Genomic DNA, 24,001 nt, shown 5'->3' on the forward strand with positions numbered 1-24,001 from the left:
ATCAGTTATGTGCAGGGAAATCCAATTGAATGTATTAGGGTATAAACACCACTAGCTAGGCAGTCTTGAAAAGAAAAGAGAAACCTGGGGTATCCACACCTCTTCCGGATGTGGTACAACAAATGCAGCACAATCAAGTTTTCTTTTATTCAAAAGCTCGTAAGTAATTTCATAGCAACAGCCCACAGCTAGAGAAAACAATATGTCTTGTGGCATTTGAGTAATTCTGACCCCAACATTGCTTGTCAGAGCTCTACTGTAGCCTGCTTCACTTGGACTGGCATTATGTGATCAAAGGCTGTGTCTTGTCATGACAGAAAGACAACAGGAGCTTCTTGAACAACTTGTCATGGTATTGCTTGTTTATGACAAGGGGGAAAACTGATTGACTTCAACAGTGTGGTAAAGGCAGGCTAAGTAATGCAGGAATTACTTCTCTTTCCCTTCTGCCACAGAGTTATTAGCAATAAATGATTTGGTAATAAAGGGCTGAAAAATAATATTATGTGTCGGAGTTACAGTGAATATGAATGTATGAAGTGCTCATGAATAAAAGGCCTTAATAGGCACTGGGAACATGTAATGGAAAACAGATTGTGGAGATAAATCAATTAACCTCTGCCTCATAAAAGAGCAACTAATTGCAAAAGGAGCTGCTTGTTATCACCTACACTGATAGTGTTGGGCTTCATTTTAAAATTTGTTTTCCACGACGACCGCTTCATTCTCCTATAGCCTGATTTGTTTGAATCCAAAGCCAAGGATTGCTTCATTTAATCCTTTGGAAACAAGATCAATAATGTGACATCTTCACAACTCTATTAAGCTTATTTGTATTAGAATTGTAAATGAGATTTACATTGGCATCTTGAGGAGTTATGGTCTCCCTTTTTTAGAAGTTATTTCTATCAGACTTGGAAATGTGACCGGAGGTTGCTGCTTTACTGATATATCTTGAAGAAAGTGATATATCACATCATTCCAAATGCACTTACAGAAGGATGCTATCTGTCGTTACTTATTACTTCCCTACTTTTCCCTTGTACCATGTTGTTTTTGTGGTGAATGGCGAAGCACTTACAATTGTGGCAGACCTACAGCATCTACAGCTAATTGTCTTCTCGGGTCAGTTAACACAATCTGATGGATAGGATCCACAAACTGTGGCCTGGCTTACTAACCAGCCACCATTCATGGTTGCCACTGGTTCTTTCCCCTGCATCCTCTGCTTATGCCACAGGATGCAGGAAATGGGCTCAGTTCTGCTTTTCCTTTTATGTGATCCTTTTTCAGAAGCATTGCGGGTCTCTTGCTTTACTCTATTTTTCATAAAGCCAGTGTGAAATGAGAACAGCTATCCCTCTCCTCATGTTTTCTGCAATTCATGGAGAACTTGAGAGACAGAAAGTCACCACTGGTGACCCAACTAGTAAATTTGTGGTGCCTTCTGGTAGAGAATATAAAATTGGTCTGATGTTTTAGTGTGCTTAATTTACATTTGAATGCTGCTCCTGGCTATAGTAATTGCTATGCAACACTTCTTGACTGACAGCTCTTGCAAGAATTTAAAACTGAGGCTGCTATAATATCTCTGCTGCTGTCAAATGAATTGAAGGAGCTTGCAATTCACCAGAGAGGAGTAGCAGTAACCCACAGTGAAGAGGGCTTGGGTTTGAGTGGGCTTGGATATTTGGAAATAAGCACTGTGTTGTATGTGTGTCCATTTAAGGCAGAAGGAACACCGAACTGTCCTCTCACATGGTACTGCACCATCTTCTGGGGGTATGGATGTATGTTTCTGCCTGTGAACATCAGCTCCCTGATGTTCTGTATCGCCAGTCTTTGTGATATAAATAGGTCACATAACATGCAAAATCTGATCCCGGTCTAATTAAAGGTAAACTGTGCTGTCAAGTCAATTTCAACTCCTGGTGCCCGCAGAGCCCTGTGGTTTTCTTTGGTAGGATACAGGAGGGGTTTACCATTGCCTCTTCCCATGCAGTATGAGATGATGCCTTTCAGAATCTTCCTGTATCACTGCCGCCCAATATAGATGTTTCCCATAATCTAGAAAACATAGTCTGGGAAACATACCAATCTAATTAGGCATCAGGAAATTTTGTATAATAGAATCAGAATCATCTTTATCTGGTCTCTGACCAGAATTTTTTCTGAGGAAAACAAATTGTTGCAAATAAGGGGGAAATTTTGCCTAGGAAATTTTTCCTGAAGAATTTCCAATTCAGATTTTTCTAGAAAGTCCACATCTCTGCATTATTACACTTAAGCAGAGAATACATGTGTAAATGCTTACATTGCTTGCAAGATCTATTCAGCCCTTTTGTGGTAGACTGTGTGAATGGAATCTATTTTGCATAAGTTCAAAAGTCCTTATGTCTTGATTCCCGTTAAAGGCAGGTATGCACAGTGGGAAGACTGCATGTGTCTGATATTCACTATTGCTGTGCAGCAGAAAAAATAGCCTCTATGCCTGAGATATTTATGAATTAGCCCAGGTAATAAGCATGATACTACCATGTGCTTCAAAAGCAGTAGAGTCACTGGCTGACATCCTGACTAAATTTAGTCAAAGTCCCATTGAAATAAAAAAGACAAGTTAGACATACCTAGCATGTTCTTCTAATGTGAGTGGGACTTCCTCGAGTAAATTTAGTCAGGATGTCAGCTCCTGGTTTTAGAGGGCTGGTTCAGGTATTTGATGCAGCTCTCTAAGGCCATCTAATGTATCCCAAGCTGCATCTGCTGTTCCCTAGTGGCAATTTGTACAAGTATGGTAGCTAAAAAAATTTCACCAAGAAATGATTGTAACTATGAATGTTGAGACAGAATTATGCTGTATCAATGAATGTGCTAAGACAGAATTACTTCCTCTATAGAGCTCGATTTCTAGACTTCATGGACAGGCCTTCCAGTATGTAAATCAGCCCAGTTGTGATAATTATCAGAACTCGAATGGGCAACTGAAACAGAAGGATCAGTATCTGAATTGGTTACCAAATTTGATCACATTTACCAGAGATTAATTAAAGGCTATGGACAACTTACTACAAAAATAACATTTCAAATCTCCCCCCCCCCACCATTATATTCATTTTCAGTTTTGTGTACTGCATCCGTGTGACATTTAATCCTATGACAATTAGGTTGCATGGTATAGTACTGTTTGTTTAGCTGTTGCTTTTGCTAGCTTGCTTATGTTGGTCCACCCATGTTATATATATTTTACCACCTTTTCTGTTGACTGCATGCATCTGATGGAAAAAACGGTTGGTTTGTGGAAAAACTGAGGTCACAAATAAATGTGTGCTTGAACACTTTTTATCATCTTGCTGATGCAAGAAAAACAACATGACTGTTTTTCGGGAACAGATAGCTTGGGAGGTTCCTTAGACCTCAAGATGATTGGTTATCACTTGTTCTAAATCTTATCTAACATATCTTTACAGTGGAGTGCTTGTAGTGGTACTTTAAGACACAAGTAGGGATAAAATATTTAATTCTCTGCAACTATTTTAGATCAGAACAATGAGCTGTTTGTTCTCTCTGTGTATAAAACAGGATCCAAAGACAGCAAGCCATTTGTTCATTGAATAACTGAAGGTCACACATGGCTTTTAAACATACTAAAGCATTTTAAGGTTGATTATTTTATAATCCTTGTATGAGGTTGAATTTCTCTCTCTTTTGCCCTTCTTCTCAGGTTCAGTTTTCACAGCAACTCAATCTGTGAAATACAAAATGCTTCAGAGATGGAGAAAAGATTATGAAGATGATAGGTAGGGGGTGTGGGACTCTGTGCTACTCTTTTCAATACAGATCCGTGTTATCTTATATGTATTTATCAAATGCATTAAGGAATAGTTTACCCAATTGTTCATTGGTAAATTAGAAATTGCTGGATTAAACAAATGATTTTTGTCCATGTCTGTTATAAATAGTCCTCTTTTTGTAGTTATTTGGTCTGATGAAAACTAGCTCACTCATAAGAACACTGAAGTTAAGTCTTTATTAGTTGTATAATGTTTTTATGGAAGAGGAGAGAATTTATTACCCACAACCCTGTTGTTTACCTGTATCTTCCAGCTGATATATAAAAGCAGTCCTCTACAAAACCAAGAAATTCAGAGTCATCAGCAGATTATGGTTTGGTTCTAGCACTAGTTTAAAGCTTACTTTGGCTGTGTACGTGGTTTAAGAGGAGCTACATTTATGCAAGTTATTTTGATCTGGATTTCAGAGCTAATAATGTAGACAATGGGCAAACTTTCTGAAAGGAAATTGCTATCTTATTTATCATGAGTTTGGTGGATTAAGTTTTCATTCATATTTTGTAGAGCCTATTGTCAAAAAGAGTGTGAATGTAGAGCTGGTATGTTGTCTGAGTCCCTGTGATCATGCAAAACGCTGAGGTATGAATTGCCAATTGCTTCATTGCTTTATGTTGGAGAATGCATTTCTTATGAGGAATTACTTGTATCCAGTAACTCTATCCCCCATATTTCAGTGTTCTGGGGAGGGGATTTTTGTGTGTACTTGCCCACCTTGTTTCTCATACAATTGCTTGAAACCATCATAGTCCAATGGGTAGAGAGAGGGCCAGCCTTTCCATGAGGTACAGTGCAGCTTTTTCAGTAGAGCTTGGACACTCTTAAAAGTTGACCTCCTCACATTTAATTTATTATTAGATATAATGGTGTAAAGATCCTGTCAATTTTAGACACTAAAATAGCTTGGGCTGATTCCGACAAAGACTTGCCATCGTCTGTCTCTCATGGTTGTATTGAGAGTTTTTTGAAGACAACTTAACCATATGGACCTTTACAAAATATAGCAAAGCATATGTAGTTAAAGGAATGATTGCTTAAACAGGGGGGAAACCCTTCAAGATTTTTTTTCTTAGTTACCGTAACCATGACTTGTCTCCCACCAGAGGGCACACTCAGGTGTAATGCTTAGTAGATCCTCTGGTACATTTGAGGACTGCATCAGATGAGACAGTGACATGGCAGACTGAGATTGAAATTTTTAAATAGATTTATTTAATAATTAGAGATTGTAAATGTTAAAATTTAACTATTCAATAATTATATTTTATTCAGGACTGATATTTTAAAAACTTGCATATGTGGCTTTCCAAGCACATATTACTTTATGTATAGTGTTTTGATATGAAATCTCTTTCCATTAAGAAAGCATTAATGTTTTGAGCCAGTGTGGTCCATTGGATCTAGGAGTCACCAACAAGGGGCAGTGGTAAACAGGGTTTCAGCTCCAGGGGACTTTGACATGATGTCTGGACCTAACAGTTGAGTAATTCTTCTGCATTTAATTTTTTTACTTGGATCTGCAGGTAGTAGCAGATACAGCTTCCACAAATTATTGGCTGTCAACCCTTCTTATTCTTTCAGTCAGAGGTTGGCTCAGGAACACCAAAGAGGAACTCTCCCACTTCCATGTTGTGCTGCATATATGCTGGCTTGCTGTGTGCTGGAGTACTAGTCACCTAGTATGAGGCAGATTTAATCTTCCAAGAGTTTATCAAAATATGTTATTTTTAAGAGCGTTCTCTGTTAAACCAGTGTCTTAGTACTCTACTTGTGCACCAAATTTCAGCTTTCTGTTTCTTGATATTGCCTGGCCCCTTATCAAATCAGTGAAACCCAAGCATTATTCTCTGCATAAATGGCAACAGAGTAGCTTCTTTGTACAAATGAATGCACCACTGTGGTATAAATGGCCAACATGCAACTGTACCTATGTATTGCAGGGCTTGGCAAATCCCAGGTCACCATGGCACCTAGGAATTGAGCTCTGGTGCCTAATCTAGGATATTCAGTATTATTTTAAACATGAGGCCACATTACTTGTCTTGTATGTTGATTGCACTATTTTTCTTGCTTCTGTTGCCCAACTGTAATGTGAATTGCTTATTAGACTTTCATAAATGTGAACAGGTGTAATTTTTAGGAGACATAAAAGTCCTAGTCCTGGCTGTACTATAATACTGATATCTGGGCAGAATGGCATCTTGGTCCATGAAGTATACTGAAGTCACTTGCATTTAGTTAATGTATGCTGTAAGGTTTTCATTTAACTTGACACTTCCTTGTTGAAGCACTTCTGAGACTGAGCCCATACTGAAGGGGCACTCAAGTTTAATAGCACTTTTCATAATAGAAGTGCTGGCAAGGTTTAGTTTAAAATCAAATTTTCATCACTTTGAATCTGGAAAACAATAGGCAGTTTCATCACATGTATCTACAAGTATAGTTTGGCATTATAAGGCAGGGCTCAACAAATCCCAGGCACCACCATGCCCTGGCGCCTGGAAATTTAAGTGTTGCACCTGCAGTAGATGGATGTGAGCAGGAAGCAAGGTAGAGGCAGGTGGCTCCTTCTGCTGACATCTGTAATTAAGCATACTGAAAAACTAAAATATATATTTAAAAATCCACTTGAAATGCTCCCCCCACACCATTTATATACCAATGTGAGCCCTCTGTAGATTACCTGTCAACCCCCTCCCCGGCAGCCTCAATGTGTGCACTTAGTTGTTTGTCTATGCACATAGGCTCTGTACAGAAGGGCAGAAAGAATTATGGTCCTGTAGGCACAATCTTGTCTCCACATTGGTTGTCCCTGCTAGATCATAATGAGGAGAGCTGGTCTTGTGGTAGCAAGTATGACTTGTCCCCTTAGCTAAGCAGTGTCCACCCTAGTTGCATATGAATGGGAGACTAGAAGTGTGTGAGCACTAAGATATTCCCCTTAGGGAATGGAGCTGCTCTGGGAAGAGCAGAAGGTTTCAAGATCCCTCCCTGGCTTCTCCAAGAGAGGGTGGAGAGAGAACTCTGCTGCAATCTTGGAGAAGCCCCTGCCAGTCTGCAGAGGTGTATCTAGGGAAAATAGCGCCTAAGACAAACATGGAAATTGTGCCCCTGTCTAAACATCTGGCACCCATCTTTCAGATAACTTTACCATAATATCAGCTCAAAAATACAAGTCAAGCTCATTAATCTTTTAATATTTCAAAAACTATTTAGCAGTAGACGTAGCCAGACCAAAAAATGCTGGAAAACTACAAATTTCAGTATGCTGGGGCTCATGAAATATCCAAATACTATGTGGAGGTGTACTTGGAAAACTAAACAGAAGTGCCTGTCTAATTCTCTATTATGAATTGTAGCATCACTATTGCATAAGTTTAAAAAATAAATGGAGAATTTGACTTTTCCCAGATACTCTGAAAATAATTAAAGGATATGCAGAGTAAATTGTGTCACTGCTTGGAATATATTCTAGTATTTCAGAAAGACAGTTAAAATGGGAGAAAGAGAGCAAGAAACTCCCAGTGGGACTTAATACTAAGGATTTCACACTTGTTCAAACTCACCATTAATAGCCATATTATTAAGGCATCACATTTAACTCACTTATCACAAGAAGCAGAGTAAGAGCAAATTTTAAAACAAATTACCTGATTTTTGGTGCGGTGGCCATTTTGGAGGCTTCCACGCATGCTCAAATGGCCTCTGCCAAGGCCTTGCAGGGACCATTTGAGCATGTGCAGTGGCCATTTTGTTTTGGGCAGCCATTTAATTATTATTTTTTTTAATGGCCACCACCCATGCTCAATGTGTGGAAGCCTCCAACATGTCCACCACACCAGAAATATTTTTTTAAAAAATTGCAACCTGGGGGTGGGTTGGGAAGCAGCATGGCACTGGCACCCCCCTCTAGTGGCGCCCAGGGCATGTGCCCTGGCTGCTCCATCCTAGATACGCCACTGCCAGTCTGTGAAGACAATACTGAGCTAGATAGACCAATGGTTTGACTCGGTATATGGTAGCTTCCTATGTTCCTATCATTTCCAAAGAATTATGGGAACTGTACAAAATATAATGTTCCCTGAAATCCCAGTGATTTGAGCCTTGGATGAATTAAATATTATTTTAGAGCAGGGTGGATTTGATTTAAATCAAACTGATTTAAATCACTAGCAGGGTGGATAAAAATCAAAAAAATCCGATTTAAATCAAAAAAATCCAATTTTTTTGATTTAAATAGGATTTTTTTAATTTAAATTGGATTTTTTTGATTTTTATCCACCCTGCTAGTGATTTAAATCGTGATTTAAATCAGTTTGATTTAAATCAAATCCACCCTGTTTTAGAGTCCACTAAAACAGGAGTCTGACTCCTAAAATGTCTGGCATGACTCCTAGATCTAAAAGAAATAAAAATTTTTTTTCAAGGCTAACTATAAGGGTTGCTCTAGAGCAGGCCTGCACAACACAAGTCCTGGGGGCCAGATGTGGCCTACTGGAAGCTTTTTGCTAGCCCAAGGTAAGAATATCCTTTAGCAACAGCAGGATCTATGAAGAACTCTTGGCCCGTCCTGTTGATGAGCAGCAATGGCTCAGTGTGGTTGGCCACTTGAGACCAGATGTTTCCCACCCCTGGATTGGAGCCTACTTCTGACACAGCAGAAGGAATCTGCATGGAATGGTGGGCACGCAGGTAAGGACCTGCTCTATTCACTTTTAAAGGTGCTGCCCCCCACCCAGCATCGCCCTCAAACTGCCAGACCAGTTCATGATTGGGTCGAGCCGGCACGAACCAGTTCATAATCAAAATTGCTGCACAAACTGAGGTTTGTGTACATCTCTGTAAAGAACTTCCTGGTCTGTACTCCTTCAGGTGGCAAGTGGGGATGTTGCTTATTTGACTGCTCCCCTGCTCCAAAGCAAAGCCTCTTTGTGTATATACATTTGGCATGTCCATTTTGACAGGTGTTTTAATTGTTTTATGATAACTACCCAGAGATGAAAGTTTGGGCAGTATATAAGTTTGATGAGTGAATGAGTGAATGAATGAATGAATAAATAAATAAATAAATAAATGTCAGGGAGAAGGATTCAACCTAGCCTCCTTCTTGATACACCACTTTTCTGTGTGCAGGGAGCTTCTAAAGGAGGAGGAAGAAGGTTTCTGACTTATTGTAATTTATTGTGTGTTAAAATTATGTTGAATAATAACAGTTTAAATTTATTTTCATTTATATTTATATTACCTTTTCTGAGCATATTCTGGTCTATAACTTAGTGCATTCAGCTAATTTAAGTGGCACGATTGCCAACGCAAAATTTGGTAAAATAAAAATCTGGGAAATATTTCTTGTAAAAATACAAACAAACAAAATTTAACCTTCCCTTGAGCATATTCTGGTGTAAAAAGTAGTGTATTCAGCCAATTTAAATGACAGGGCAAGGGAAGGAGGAAGAGGAAGGAAGAAAGTGAGAGGAAGAAGGTGGAGGAGGAAGGAGACAGGAGGTGGTGCGAGGTGGGTATGAGAAGGCAGCATGAAGCTGTGTGCAGCCCCCCAGAGGTGCACTGGAATCTCATTCGGCCCACCACCCGATTTGAGTTTGACACCCCTGCCCTAGAGTGTTGCACTACTGCGCACTTTGAGACATTTGGGAGATTGTGAAGAACTGCATTTGATGTCTAAATTTTGTTATAACTTGAATACACTTGCTTCATATGTACTTCTGAACTGAACAGATGTAACTGAATGTGGTGGTGGATTTAGCAGGGGTCATTTAACAGAAATAACTTCCACCTTTGGTCAGCAACAAAAAGAGGCTGAGTTTGTTAAAGAATTGGACCCCAAAAGAGGTTAGGATGCAGTGTAGAGAAAACTATTAGCAAACTTCCTTCTATGTCTGAAAAGACATTTCATTTTTGCAGGCTTCATACCTGCCATTGTGAATGCTAAATTCACAATTACCTTACAAGTTCTTCATGAATTCTGTCACTTTCAGAATTGCTGAGGTCACTCACTGAAAAGATTGCTTAATAGGTCAGCTATGATGGAAACTTCTGTCTGTTCTTGCATGTAGCACATCATCTCTTTAAAATATTTTTCCCCACATTTTGCTAAAAGTAATGACTTAGTGAATATTTTTATTTCCTGTAAATGTGAACAGAAACCTCTATGGTTGGGCTTATCTCATGCAAGCAGGTTGCACCTCTTGGAGGCAGTGATCTGTTTGGTCTGTGGGAGTCATTTGTAAGCTACTGATTTATTAAAGGCTACAGGATCCACTTGTTGAGTGATAAGATTGCTCAGCTAACTTTTGAAATATTTGCCAACACATTTAAGCATGAAATCTTTTATGGTGTTGGTAATACATAACACAACATAAACAGATTCTATATTAATCAGGGAAATTCTCAGTGGTTCAGATATGTAGGAAACATTTGACCCAGCTACATTCTTCCATGAACATCTTTGAACATGTGCAGAATCAGTAATTGCTGGTGGTCAGAGAGATGCTAGGACTCATGAATGGTGAAAAGCAGTAGCGCCAAACGTGGAAACCTTTTTCCATTATCCCAGATGAATTATTTGTTATGAGCTGAGGGACCAGCCCAACAGTTTTGAAATTTAGAACCAACAAACGGAAGTACTTTTTCACACAATGCATAATCAACTTGTGGAATTCTCTGCTACAAGATGTGGTGACAGCAGCACGACTTTAAGTGGGGTTTGGATAACTTCATGGAGGAGAGGTTTATCAACGGCTACTAGTTGGAGGGCTATAGGCTACCTCGAGTCTCAGAGGCAAGATGCCTTGAATACCAGTTGCAGGGGAGTAACAGCAGGAGGGAGGGCATGCCCTCAACTCCTGCAGTAGGCTCCCAGTGGCATCTGGTGGGCCACTGTGTGAAACAGGATGGACTAGATGGACCATGGACCTGATCCAGCAGGACTGTTCTTATGACCACCCTAAGCAGCTGTGCTACATCAACCCAGAAGTGCAGAGGATGCTGGGATGAAATTCTCAGATTGTGTACGCTTGCACACGATTTAGACTTGTTCTCCACTATTCCCTGCCCTGTTCTGGGTCAGTAAAATGGACCCTTGAATGCACCTTTCCAATTGCACAGTTCTTCACTAGTGTCCTAAAAGTATTGCTGCTCCAAGGGATTAGGTTGTTTGTGCAGTTGTGCCTGGTGAGGAAGAGGTGCTCCAATGCTTATGGGCTGTCTTTATTGCTTCATATGTTTCAGGGCATTAGAAACTAGACCTGGGGCTGAGTCTCAAAATGAGCCCTGGCTGTAAACTGAATAGGCAATCCTATTAGTTTTTAGTAGCAAAAAAGATAAGGTATTGTGGCAGTTCAAATAATTGGATTGTTGAAATATGAGTTCTCTTAGAGACTACCTACTAGTCATCTGAGGGATCAAGACAGAAAATGTGTGCACTGAATGTGTGTGCAAATAGATGGGCTAGGTGCACTAAGTGATTGCGCCAACAAGGTAAAAACTAGAGATAACAGAAATATAAAAAGAATGTGAATGTAATATGTAACCAAATGAGAAACAGTTTCATTTTTTAGTAGTAACCATTCACAATCCATACTGCAGTGAATATTAATTTAAATTTTGTAGCCTGTTCTAAATGGCATTTCTGGCATTTAAACTTTATAGAGCAAATTAGGTGGGAATAACCATCTAATATGCTTTAAAGTCAACAAAAGCTACTAATTCACAAAGCTTTCCTAACTTGCCTTTGCATGCATACGATGTTCATTGTTCGTGGCTTAAAAGAAAAATTTAACTTGGATAGGGAATCCATATCGAGCCAACTGAAGCTTATTTTGCTATAACTATTGAAGAAAACATCAAAAAACATCCTAACTGAAGCTCTAACTAGATTTTTCTATTTACCTAATCTTGCCGGGGGGGGAGGGCGGAGTGAGGGGGGGCTCTTAACAATGTGTTAAACATTCAAGTTGTGAATTGCTATTTTTTAACCTACTTTCCAGTAGGCTTATGAGATCACCTGGCATTCTCTGTGTGTGTGTGTGTGTGTGTCTGTCTGTCTGTCTGTGTGGTTCCCCTCCCCCACCATCAACTTTGCAATGGCTGCACCAATATATGAACCAAATTGGGTACAGCTGTAGGGACACATATGGACACCTAAATGGTGTAGTTTGTGATGGTGTCGTCCACACCGATTCAAGATGGTGGATGCATAAACTTGTGAGACACAAGTGGGCTAACTTGTGAATCGTTTAACCGATCTGAATCAAATTTGTTGCACATATGGATGCCCAAATGGTGTGATGTGTGATGATGTCCAATTCAAGATGACAGCCACATGAACATCTGAGGTGCAAGTGGGCCTAATTTGTGGACTGCATAACACATTGAACCAAATTGGATACACTTGCAGTGAGTGACTCAGAGACACATCAGTGGCCTAGTTTGTGATGTCATTCACCCTGATCCAAGATGGCAGATGCATAAATTTGAGGCAGAAGGTTTGAAGTTCCCTCTCTGGCGTCTCCAAGATAGGGCTGAGAGACTCCTGCCTGCAACCTTGGAGAAGCTGCTGCCAGTCTCTGAATACAATACTGAGCTAGATAGACCAATGGTCTGACTCAGTATATGGCAGCTTCCTATGTCCCTGTGAGGCACAAGTGCACTAACCTGAGGACTGTCTAACTAGGTCAGCAACTTTTAAAAATGTGAAGACACATTTCTTCACCCAGGCTTTTAATTAGATGTATGATTTAAATTTTTAATGTTGGCTTTAAATGATTTTAATTTTTTGTTTGATTTAGTTTTGATTTTAATTGTTGTTTGATGTTAGTTTTCATTTTGATGTAAACCACCCTGAGCCATTTTTGGAAGGGCAGTATATTAATCAAATAAATGATTTTATTCAAATTTGGAACAGCTGTAGTGAGTGACACACAGGGACACCTCCATGGTGCGGTTTGTAATGACGACATCCTCCCCAATCCAAGATGGCAGACACATGAACATTTGAGGTGCAAGAGGTCTAACTTGTGGACCTTGATTTGCACCAAATTTGGTCCAGATGTAGAGACAGTGAAAGGAAAGTAGGTTCATTAGTTCTTACTAGAACAACTTGTTTCAATATGAACTGCTGAGCTGGCATATCCTATATTTCTTGATTGACTTTTTAAAAGAAACCTGTTGTGATTGCTCTTCAAGGGGACAACTTTTCTGTTTCTAAATTTATGTACTGAAATCACTTACTTGTTTCCCAGAAGACACAACCACATTTGTGAAGATTTGTTATACTACTGTGTGTCATTGCTAAGTTCCCATTTCTAGTTCTCTTTTAGGAAAAAAATGTTATGCTGTAATAGCATGCAGCTAGCTGGCATATTGCTGCAGTCCTTCAATGGAATTCGTGACTTGCCATCTAGTTTCTATAACTTTGTTTTGGCAAAGAGATTTCTGCCACCTAAAAAAAAAGAGCACTAAACTAGCTTTTCAAGTCTTGTGATCCATCTAATAGTTAAAATACTGAACAGTTGGGAGATTTGGTCTCTTGGTTAATACTGGAGCATAACGCCCTTCATGGCAGGTTAAATGTTGCAGTTAATTGCTTTGGTATTATTTTGAGTGAAATGCTGTGAATAAACTGCCTTTGAAGAATATAGTTCCCTGCTGTTCTGCAAGGGAAAGGGAATGGTGGCCCTGGTGGTTGATATAATTCTGCTGAGCATGGTGGAACTAGAATGCTTCTGCAGGTTCATTCCACTTTCACTTTGAAGGAATAAGCAAATATTGCACTTTAGGAAGACATGGATTGCCATCCAAGGAGGCCATCCTTTTTGTCATGTTACAGCATTTTACTGAGCTACTCAAGAGTAAGTAATGTTACGATAGCAGGGTCCAGCAAGCTGGGCAGCGGGAGCCTAAGGAAAAAATGGCCAGAATATCTAAGGCTGTAGGTTGATGTTTATATAGGACTGCAAGTTGACCGGGAAGCTTATATAAAGCTGTCCTGAGGATGAAAACACAGAAGTACTTGATTTTTTGTGGCCTATTTCAAAAGATAAGAACATTTTATGGATTTGTTGATCTTTTCCATCCACCCATCCATCTTTTTCTTTTCCAGGACTACAATTCCTCATATACCAGCTTTGAGTCTATTATTTCCCCCACCCTTCTATTTTTAGTATTCCCCATACAAAACATTACACCTCCCCGCTTTTTTTTTTTAGTGCATGAACAAGGGCCTGACAAATCCCAGGCACCAGGGAAGTATGGTGCCTAGAAATTTAACTGTGGCATCTAGACTAGGATATTCAGTGTTATTTAATAAAATTTTTATTAGTTCTAGGAATCCCTGTTTCTCCATGTGTAACTAGTAAAAGGAATAAAGAAAAGCTCCCCCCTCCACAGTGTCAGTCACTAAGTCCATTTTGTCAAGTGTCCATTGTCTGGCTCCCAAATTTTGGGGCTGGATCCAAGATTTAAAAAAGAGAGAGAGAGAGTAACCACTCTGCTATATTGCATTTGAACTCCGGAAGTAGGTTTATTTCAAACCACAGTTAGGTAGAAACAAATCAGGATCTGTGTTTGCGTTATATAAACCAGTTTTCCATTATCCAGTCTGAACTGAGCCAGTGTCCAATGTGATAGTCATCCAAGTGATAGATAGGTAGGACTGTTCAGTCAGATTGATCCAACAGCACTATTGGATCTGACACTAACATGCAGGAAACTTTCATAGACCTCTATTGTATTGGAATTATCGGAATGCAGTCTGTATTGTATTGGCTTTTTGTTGGATATGTTGGGGAAAAGAGCTCTTCTGATGCTCCTAGAACATAAGTCAAACATAGCAATTGCCTTATTTGGAACAGGCTTGGAGGTGGGGAGTGGGAAAGAGCTTTTGAGTGACAGATCAAGCTGGCCACTGGCAATGCCTTGTGTCAAATGGTCTGAGTCTTGTCTTCAAATCACAGCGCTTCTGGGGAGGGACACAGATCCCTATATTATCCTTGCTCAGATGCCAGTCTCATCCTTTTGCTAGCAGTTTATTTGGAGAGAGACCTTATTTTACCATGCAGATTACCAGTTTTATAGTCCCATGTTTTTAAACAATCAAAAATCAATGTGTGAACCAGTATGCTTCTACCTACACACACTGAATACTATGGCAATGTTATACCAATGTGGGAGGCTTGACAGTTTTCTGCCCAGTTATTCTGGGGTTATAATAAGAGGGGGGTGCCAAAAAGTGGTAGGGTGGCAAGAAGTACTTTCCTCCTAATAGGTGATGGGGAAATTCCAGGAATTCTGGGTTCGTTTAATGAGCAGAAGCCCACACTGTCCATCACGTTCAAGCTTTATTGATCACCTTCTGTGCTGGGTGTCTCCCTTCCAAGAGCACACAATCAGGGCTTTTGGCAAGAGGCTTTTATACTGTTTACATACAGGGTATAGGATTGAGCACAGAGCGTATCAGAGGCCAAAGTTTCATGGCATACACCAATCATACTAGTACAAGCAGAATAAAGCTTAGCCATTGGTAGACAAGGTGAACCAATTATAGGGCAGAAACCAGCAATAATGTACCAATCAGCTTTAGCTATGCTTATGCCTAGTCAGGGCAGGGCAAGCTGTAGTCAACAGGTGTCTGTCTCTACACAGGCGAGGCAGAGTATTGTTTCCAAGAAATGGGGCCCTTGTAACAGCAGGGTGCAGAAACCTGTGACCTTTAGGACTTTTGTAGGTTACACAACTAGGTGAAAGGGGACAGTGGAATTTTCCTTCATCACAGGGCATGCTCAATGCTTATAATGAAGACTTTAATTCCCTCATTTTTGTAACTTTCTGCCATGAAACGAAGCAGTTATGGCACTCTTTTAAAAACACACACACACATCTTTAAAAATCAATGGATGAACCAATCTCCTTCAATTGCCACAGAATTAATACTGTCTTCATGTACTACCTCATATAAAATTTCAGCGTGTTCTACTCAGCCATTCAGGAACTATTAATTCTTATTTCCCATTAATCCCTATGGAAAAAAATTGATTTGAGTCGGAAATTCCTATTGAAAATCCAACACAATCAGACTATCCAACCATTTTAAAGGGTCCTAGTTCTGATGCTGAGAACTATTGTGTTGGATGTGATCGGCACACAGGCTTAGTGATAACAGTCTTAGTTCTGCTGCATCAGCAATATCAGTGGTTCCACTACCTAGAATAAATGGCTCTCTGGAATGAAATGGGCTTGATAAAGGGCTTGCATATAGTCAGCTTTGTTTAATGTAACCCACACTCAGTGTTCTCAGATATGTACTTGGCACTCTAGGGGTGCTGCCAAATGTTTATTTCCTGCAGCAGTGGTGGAACATTTGCTACCATTCTAGCAGCAGGCTTTCCATCTACTTCCTGCTCTTATGGTGTTAACTGAAGCAGAGAGTATACTTGCCATTGACAGCATGAAATGGTAAATCTGCTCCATAGGTCCGTGTAGACCCAGCTCTGGAAGGAGAAGAGAATACTGCTTTTTTTAAAAAAATACTTTTTGTAAAATATTTTTTGCTAATAGAACAGACTCTTGAAATAATTGACAGATGCCATTTCAAGATTAGTCACAGCTATTAAATTTCTATCAGCTACTGAGACACATTAACAGCCACTGTTCAGAAATTGCTTGCATTGCATCCCCTATAAACTACTAGCAGTGTTAAATTACATAAAACCTTTCTCTTTTCTCTGTTATGATTGTCCTGTGTACTGCCAATAGTGACCTCGTGTGTGAACAGAAGTAAGGGCCATCTTTTCACCCAAGCTTTTTCAGCTTCCCCCCAAAATTTAGGTTTTAATCTCTGGTTTATTTTTAAATTGTTAAATTGTTTTAAGTTTTTTGTATATGTTTTTAACTTGTTTTATGTTGTTGTCAACTGCCCAGAGACGAAAGTTTGGGGCGGTGTACAAATTAGATAGAGAGAGAGAGAGGGAGGGAGTTCCACAACACATATGCTTATGACATCTTGAGCCCCTAGGAATAAAGGTTAAGTTATCAGTTGTTTCATTACTATCTGGGTGGGGGAGAATAGGGTGTGTGTCTGTATGCACATATACACATGTACATTCTTGCACATACTATGAATTATTTTAGTCACTTGAAGCTTAAGGTTAACGATTTTCGGAGTTTGTCCTTCATTGCAGAAGCAAAACGGCTATCATGGCAGCAGGCAGCATTTGGACATATTTTAATGAAGTTCCTGTTAGTGTTCTCTAATTTTTTTCATCTGTGTGTGGAATGAGTTTTGTCTGGGCAGCAGTATCAAGGCAGTGTGTGTGTACGTGCATTCAGAGTGGGGCCCTCCTGATTCAATCTGAGCAGGATCTAAAATTAACTGAGCGGACATTAAAAAAAAACTTGTGAGCGTGTACATATGCAAATGCCTTAGAGGGAATAGTGGTTCCTGTATCTGTAGGTTAAAAAGGCACATGTGCAAAATGAAAACATTGCAACAGAGAAATGCAAGGCCTGGTTGCCTGAATGAAACCGCATTATGAGAACTGTGTACCTTTTCCGTCGTAATCAGAATCCATCCTAGACTATAGGGTTGTGTGCCCAGCAAGCTTCGGGAACAGACAGTTAATTATCCCATCAGGTTTCCGGTTAGGAGTAGGAGGAGCCCCCAAAGTCCCAATTGTGTTCCTGTCTTGCTTCAGTGAACAGTATGTAGAGAGAGCTCATGATAAGTTATACTAGACAACAAGAATACGTTTTTACTAGAAAATGATTATTTAATAGAATTTTCCTGATGAGTGATTTAAATCACTAAAATTGAGTTCTTTTGTGAACTGATTTAAATATTATTTGTAATGAAAATAATTTCCTACACATCTGATGACCTCATCATGTACATACTGAGGAGGTCTGCTTCAGACTATAGGTGTTGCATTCCATGTGAGTTATATCAGAACTGGCCCCAAAGTCCATTTTTAAACTATCTAGAACTACACTGTTTGGCAGAGGTTTTGCTCTGAAAGAAGAGGCTGAAATTCAGTGTTTGAAACAATGTGCTGTTTATGGGCAGCCACCCCACCACCCACCCCGGATGCTCTGATGGTTTTATTTCCCTAGAGTAACTGTACTTTTTGAACAATCACAAGCTAATTTTAATTTGGTGTGTGAAGCTAGGCTTTTTTTGTGTGTGTCAGTGTGGCTTATTTTGTCCCCCCTCCTTTACATTGCTCTAAAAGTCTTTCCTTTCAAATAATCTATCAGTACCATTGTTCATGAACAGTTGCTCCTTAATGCTCCTACATGTAGATTATTTCAGGGACCTTTCTGAGCACTGCCAATGCATCCCAAAGTGCAATGTTCCTGAAAATATACATCTGTTCTCTTTATCCAGCTATAGCTCTGACGCTTAGAGCAATATTTATTGTTTGCTATTGAGCTCAGTAATCGGCTAAGGTTGTTTTTTATATATACCTGTAGTTCTGTATTGGAGATGAGCCTGAAATTGCAACAATGTATAACCCTGTCCTTTTATACTGTGGTAGTCTGGTGCAACACCTGCCTTCAGTTTCAAATTCTTGGGAGAGCATTGTGCAAAATTTCCTTTCTGGGTTTATTCTTGCCTGCATACAGGTAAATGGGAAATCTTCAAGGTTTTAGCTTGTATCTGTCTTTCTCTTCATAGAGTAACATGCTGGACAGCCGTCTGGATAAAGTTTGTAGCTGAGCTGAATAAAAGTGCCTCCCTTGCAATTTCACTACTTTTTTGGCCAAAGAAGTTTTTTTTAATAGCAGTGAGGTCATAGGGGCTGTGACTAGCAGTGCACTCATGCACTCAATCAACTTCACACTTATTTTAGGTTTGCAGATGGAATTCATATGCATGAAATTGAGGGATGACCTTAAACTTGTTTATCCTTAAACTGAGAAAGAGGTGGTTTGTCTTAACACATGTTCTTATTCAGTTTCGTAATGTAATTGGCTGTCATTATATGATAACATCAGCTGGGTCAGATATTTCATTTATCAGGCATACAGTTCTTTGTTGAGTGTGTGGGAAGTATCCCATATCCTACCTAAAGCACTTTTGACCATGTGCTTGATTATATATGTGAACCAAGGCATGATTTGTGCATACAGTGTCTAATCTGATGGCCTCAGCTAATAACAACAACAACAACAACAACACCTGTCTGACTGTGTAAATGAGAAATAATAATAATAATTAAAAAAAATAGACTAACCTCTGTGGCTTGTGAATTGTTGGGTATGGTGAACCTCACTTGTTCGGCATGACTGTCACTCATAAATACTTGTCTTAGAAGTGTCTTAAGGTTGCCCTGTACGGTGTTACCAGCTGTCCTGTTTTAGGACCTCAGTCCCATCATGAAAATTTCTACACGCATGCAACATGATGGCCATTCTTTTGAAAGCTATTGCTTTGGCTATCACATCTATGTTGCCGTAATTAAAATAGCTAACAGGGCCTCAAATAGAAGTTAAACAGAGGCAGGCAGTCTCTGAGGTGTATGGTAATATTCACAATGTTGTCAGAAATAATGTTTAAATAATTAACATCCCAAAGCAAATATGCTTCAATTTGATAGTCTTGCTGACTGTAAAAGAAAAATAAGTCCACTGATAATGCAAAGGTTAACCGAGGGCTTGTATAACAGTATAGTTCTTTTTTAAAAAGAACCTGCTTGCTCTCTTGAAAGGGAATAACAATTTGGCCTTGTTGCCACATCTATTATGGACATCATATTCCATATGATGGACATTCATATTCTGAGGTGTCTGAACATGTTAAAGGCCCCTACAGCCGCCTGTGCTTTTAGACCTCTCTTGTTTGCAAGCAGCTCCAGTTTAATCAAGGATGTACGTGTTCAGTGGTGGCGGCTGTACCACCCTTCCTAGGCAGCTCTTAATAATAATAGTTCTAGGGTTTTCTTTGGGGATGGGTCATAACTCATTGGTAGAGTACATGTTCTGCATGTAGGAGATGCTAAATGCAAGTTCTGGCATGTCCAGGTAGGCTGAAACCCTGTAGAGCCACTGCCAGGCAGCATAACTGAGCTAGATTGACTGACTGAACCTTTGGCAGCTTTGTATAGTTTAGATGTTCTATCATCTTTGTTCTCCATATGAAGTTTCACCAATGCTAACTGAAGGAATCTTATTCTTTCTGTAGTACTTGAACCTCTTGATAAAGAGGAGAAATTTTTCCATTTCCTAAACTTTGCTGTATGTGTTGTTTTGCGGGGAGGGTCTGATCTCTGATTATGAAGCCAGTTAATTGCAAATCTCTTTATTTGCTTTTAACCCTGCAAATTGTTAGGCTCAATGGCAAGAACAGATGGGGCAGAAAATTCATTAAGATACTGTGCTCTTTGAAGCATGACAGGGAATTTAATGTTAAATAGATTGGATCTGGTATCATGGCACTTCCATGAATTTCTAAACAGCATTTGAAGTACCTCTCTGCTAATGAGCCTCTGAAGAGCAGTACATTGGAATTATGTTATGCAAATATCTTTTGTTTTTCCACAATGAAAACTGACTTATTAATATTCATATATATAATTTAAAATTTTGCCAGAAGTTCCAGGTGCTTCATGACCATCAATTAATTGCTGTCAAATATAATTCTCCCAATTCATTTTCCTGTTGCCCCTGCTGACATCAGTATTTATGGTATCTAGTCTGCATTTGATCTAGAATTGTGTTCTTCTGTCTTTGAATTTTCAAATTTTGCTATCTGTTTCTCTAGTATTCATTACTCAACATGAGATTGAGGACTATGGTTATCCTCAAATTTTATTTTAAAAAGTGTTTAGCCACCCCACCATCAAACCCCTTTGTTCAAATAAATTAAATGTTTACAGTGAGCAGAATGTAAATATGGTATTGGTTCTGGGTTTGAAATGTGTCTGGAGATAATGTGGTGACGCCAACTAGCAGTTACTGTTTTTTCCTCATTCCTGAAAATTGCTGAACTTCTGATATGAACAGAGAGTTGCATGCACAGAGCATATCTTGCATTCACAGGAGAAGCTTCCACTGACAGAGTGCCACTCCACTGAAGGTCTGGAATGCTACCCATTATGTCCATGCTTAATACTAATGAAGACTATTTTCAATCAACTCCTTAGCATTTTATTAGAAAACAGGGTTCATGTGTAAGTTACAGGCTTTGCTTAGTTTTCACACGTTGTGGATAACTAGGTTTTGTCTAGAGTCTAGGCATGCCACCCAGTACCCATTTCAGGCATTCAGTGACCCAGAGTCCTAGCTTTAATTTTTTTTTTTTTTAAAGAAAGGCTTAGTCCTTGTAATGCTGAAGATAAAAGGGGAAAAGCAAGCCCCTAAAGGCTCTCAGTGGCTCCCTAAGGCTACCCAAGGCTGCCAAATGCTCTTTCAAATGTATTTTTTTAATCACAAAAAACATAGAACTTGCAGACCAAAGCACTCTTCCATCCTCCTCAAAACTCCTCTCACATACCATGAGCACATGCAGGAAGAGCATGACCATATAAGCTCCAAAAACCACAGATACATGAAACCCTTTACCACGGATAACTAGGTGAGGTATGTATTTTCTGACTGTGGATATGCAAAACTGTAATGGAACCGTGGATGAGGGCCACCTGTACATGCAAATTTGACTTGCACACATTTGTGCATTGAAGTGATGCTGCTGTTTTCCCACAGCAATCTGAATATGTAGCGCTGTGCTGAGGCTGTGAACTTAAGCACATATATTCACATAGGTTTTCATTTGAGACTTGCAAGTAAATTTGTTGAAAGTTTAGGTGTAAGTTCCCATGGAAAATGAATGAGAAGCCTGAAATACAATCCAAATGTAGAACTTTATTAGATTCTATCACATGGGTTAATCATACTGTATTTATCTGAAACAAAGGCTAAGTTTTTTCCAAGTTTTTTGATATCAGAAATCAGGAGGTCATCTTAAATTCTGAGTCCTGTTCCTTTCAAGTAAATTCAGGTATAACCTGTGGGATGTGCATGAAAATGTGATTCTGAAAACAAATAATGGCACATCCCTTTAAATAAGAGGGATTACAGATCCCCTTTAACATGGAGGAGAACAGGTTCATTCCTGCTCCTCCCTGCTCCTCCTCCCACTCACTGCCACTTCCATAATCACGTTCTTCCCCCAGCTATGTTCACACGCTGGAGGGGAGTCTCCCAGCTGCCCACACTCAACAGTGTTAATGCTGAAGAAACATTTTCTTATCCTGCATGAAAACCTGTAGAGAAACTACCACCAATACACATTTTATTATTTTATTGAGTTTTATATGCAAATGCAAGATGACAAGATATATTCCATACTGCCTCCCACCAAGCCTTCACCTTTTACATCGCTTTACTACACAGAGGGATTTGGGGGGGTTGTTTCTGAATTTTTAAAGAAGTGTTTACTAACTGTTGTTCAACGTATATAATGCAATTTATGACATTTCTGTTACAAATATCCAATACTATCAGAAGCAAGATTCTTCCTTTAAAACAATTGTAGTAAAAAGTGATACTCTTCTTATTCTGGATTGTTAATTTTGCAGAATGCAATCACTGATGAAAAAAATAGTTCTGCCAAGCATCTGAGACTGTGAACAGGCCAATGAACCATTATTCTGCAAGCCTGAATGAATTAATCTTAGATGTATGCTAATGAAGTGATTGACAATCCCCTCAGCTCTACATCCCCATTCTTGCTTCATTTTTCTCTTTAAAATCTGTCAACTCCCAAAACCTCTGTCGCAGACAGTTACAGCCATTGAAAGTTCATTGATATTCATGGGTGGATCTTATTTATGGGGAAAGTGGGTAGCACTCATCTTACATTTCTCAGTCAGCCATGTTATGTGCCTGCTGCCTTCCTCTGTTGTTCCCTGCTGCTCTTACTTGCAGCTGCTTTAAGAGTTGTGAGGTGGATGACAATGGTACTAACCAAAGAACAAATTAAAAGTCCCAGATCTTTAAAAAATATTAATAAAGCAGAAGCCAATAAACATGCTCACTTTTGATTTTGCAAAGTAGGCAGTCCTATGACCACTCTATAAACCAATCAGATAGAGACAAGGCTGATTGACTCCTCAGGCAGCCAATCAGAGTACCCAGAGGGTTGGGAAGTCTCCCCCCCCGCCCTTTTAGCTGCATAGAAGAATCCAAACACCATTATGCTTAGAGAGCAGATAGGTTGGCTGTTGGTAAGTCTGATCTTTTGCTGGCTTCTTTGTGTGTCTGTTTGGAGGGCAGGAAGGTAATCTCTGCTTTCTCTCCTTCCTCTCTGATCTGGTCCATATGCAAAGCATTATGGCCCATTCCCAAAATGACATGCCATAAAAGATTGGAAGGAACTGCAAACTGTAAGACTGGACTAATTAGATTAGAAACTGGCATAAGAAGTCAGAAGGTTCTTTTAAGGCATATGCGTGGGTACAAACTACTTTTCAAATAATTGCAGAAGTGGTTTTCCATGTGGGTGTGGTATAAAGAAGAAATGGTTTCTGTTGGAAGGGAAATAATTTTTAAAATCCATTTGTTATGCAGAGAGCTAACCAGGTTTTTCTCTGGATTGTGTCCAGTATCTGTAACATTAATATGTCCACTGGGGGTTATGATTCATTGGGCCAGGATTAAGGAAGTGATCTCTATTAAAATGTTCATTGCTTGCTAGGATGGACAGCCAGGCTAAGTGGTGGGCACCCAAGTCGGACAGAGAGTGGCACCCAGCTGTTCAGCAGGCATGGAGTAGGGAGAGGGTGTCTCTGCATCTTTGGTCCCCATGGTGTCCTCTAGGTCAGGGATCCTCAACATTGGGCCCCCAGATGTTCTTGGACTTCGACTCCCATAATCCCCAGCCTCAGTGACCTTTGGCTGGGGATTACGGGAGTCGAAGTCCAAGAACATCTGGGGGCCCAATGTTGAGGATCCCTGCTCTAGGTTTGCAGGAGATGGTTCATAGCTACAGCAAGCATAATTCAAAAATGTGATTTTTCTGTTTACGCATGTATTTTTGAAATAGGCAGGCAGAGCTGCCCTTGTAACTTCAGAATGTATTTGTTCTCCACTTTTGTAGCTGGTCTCTACTTCACCTGTGGCTTATATAGATTTATTTACCT

At 39.6% G+C, this 24,001-nt stretch overlaps 1 protein-coding gene across 5 annotated transcripts in view; it reads left to right on the forward strand.

Moving 5' to 3' along the window:
* Positions 1-24,001, forward strand: part of CDC42SE2 (CDC42 small effector 2) — a 184,044-nt gene that overhangs the window by 69,458 nt on the left and 90,585 nt on the right. Inside the window, exon 2 of one of the 5 annotated variants that reach the window (XM_053302845.1) lies at positions 3,722-3,797. The exons of the other annotated variants lie outside the window; for them this stretch is intronic. The gene's annotated coding sequence lies outside the window, so the exon portion shown is untranslated. The remainder of the gene's footprint in view (positions 1-3,721; positions 3,798-24,001) is intronic. 5 annotated transcript variants of the gene reach the window in all.

This window comes from Hemicordylus capensis, chromosome 2, assembly GCF_027244095.1.
Source record: "Hemicordylus capensis ecotype Gifberg chromosome 2, rHemCap1.1.pri, whole genome shotgun sequence".
In the NCBI taxonomy this organism is placed as follows: Eukaryota; Metazoa; Chordata; class Lepidosauria; order Squamata; family Cordylidae; genus Hemicordylus; species Hemicordylus capensis.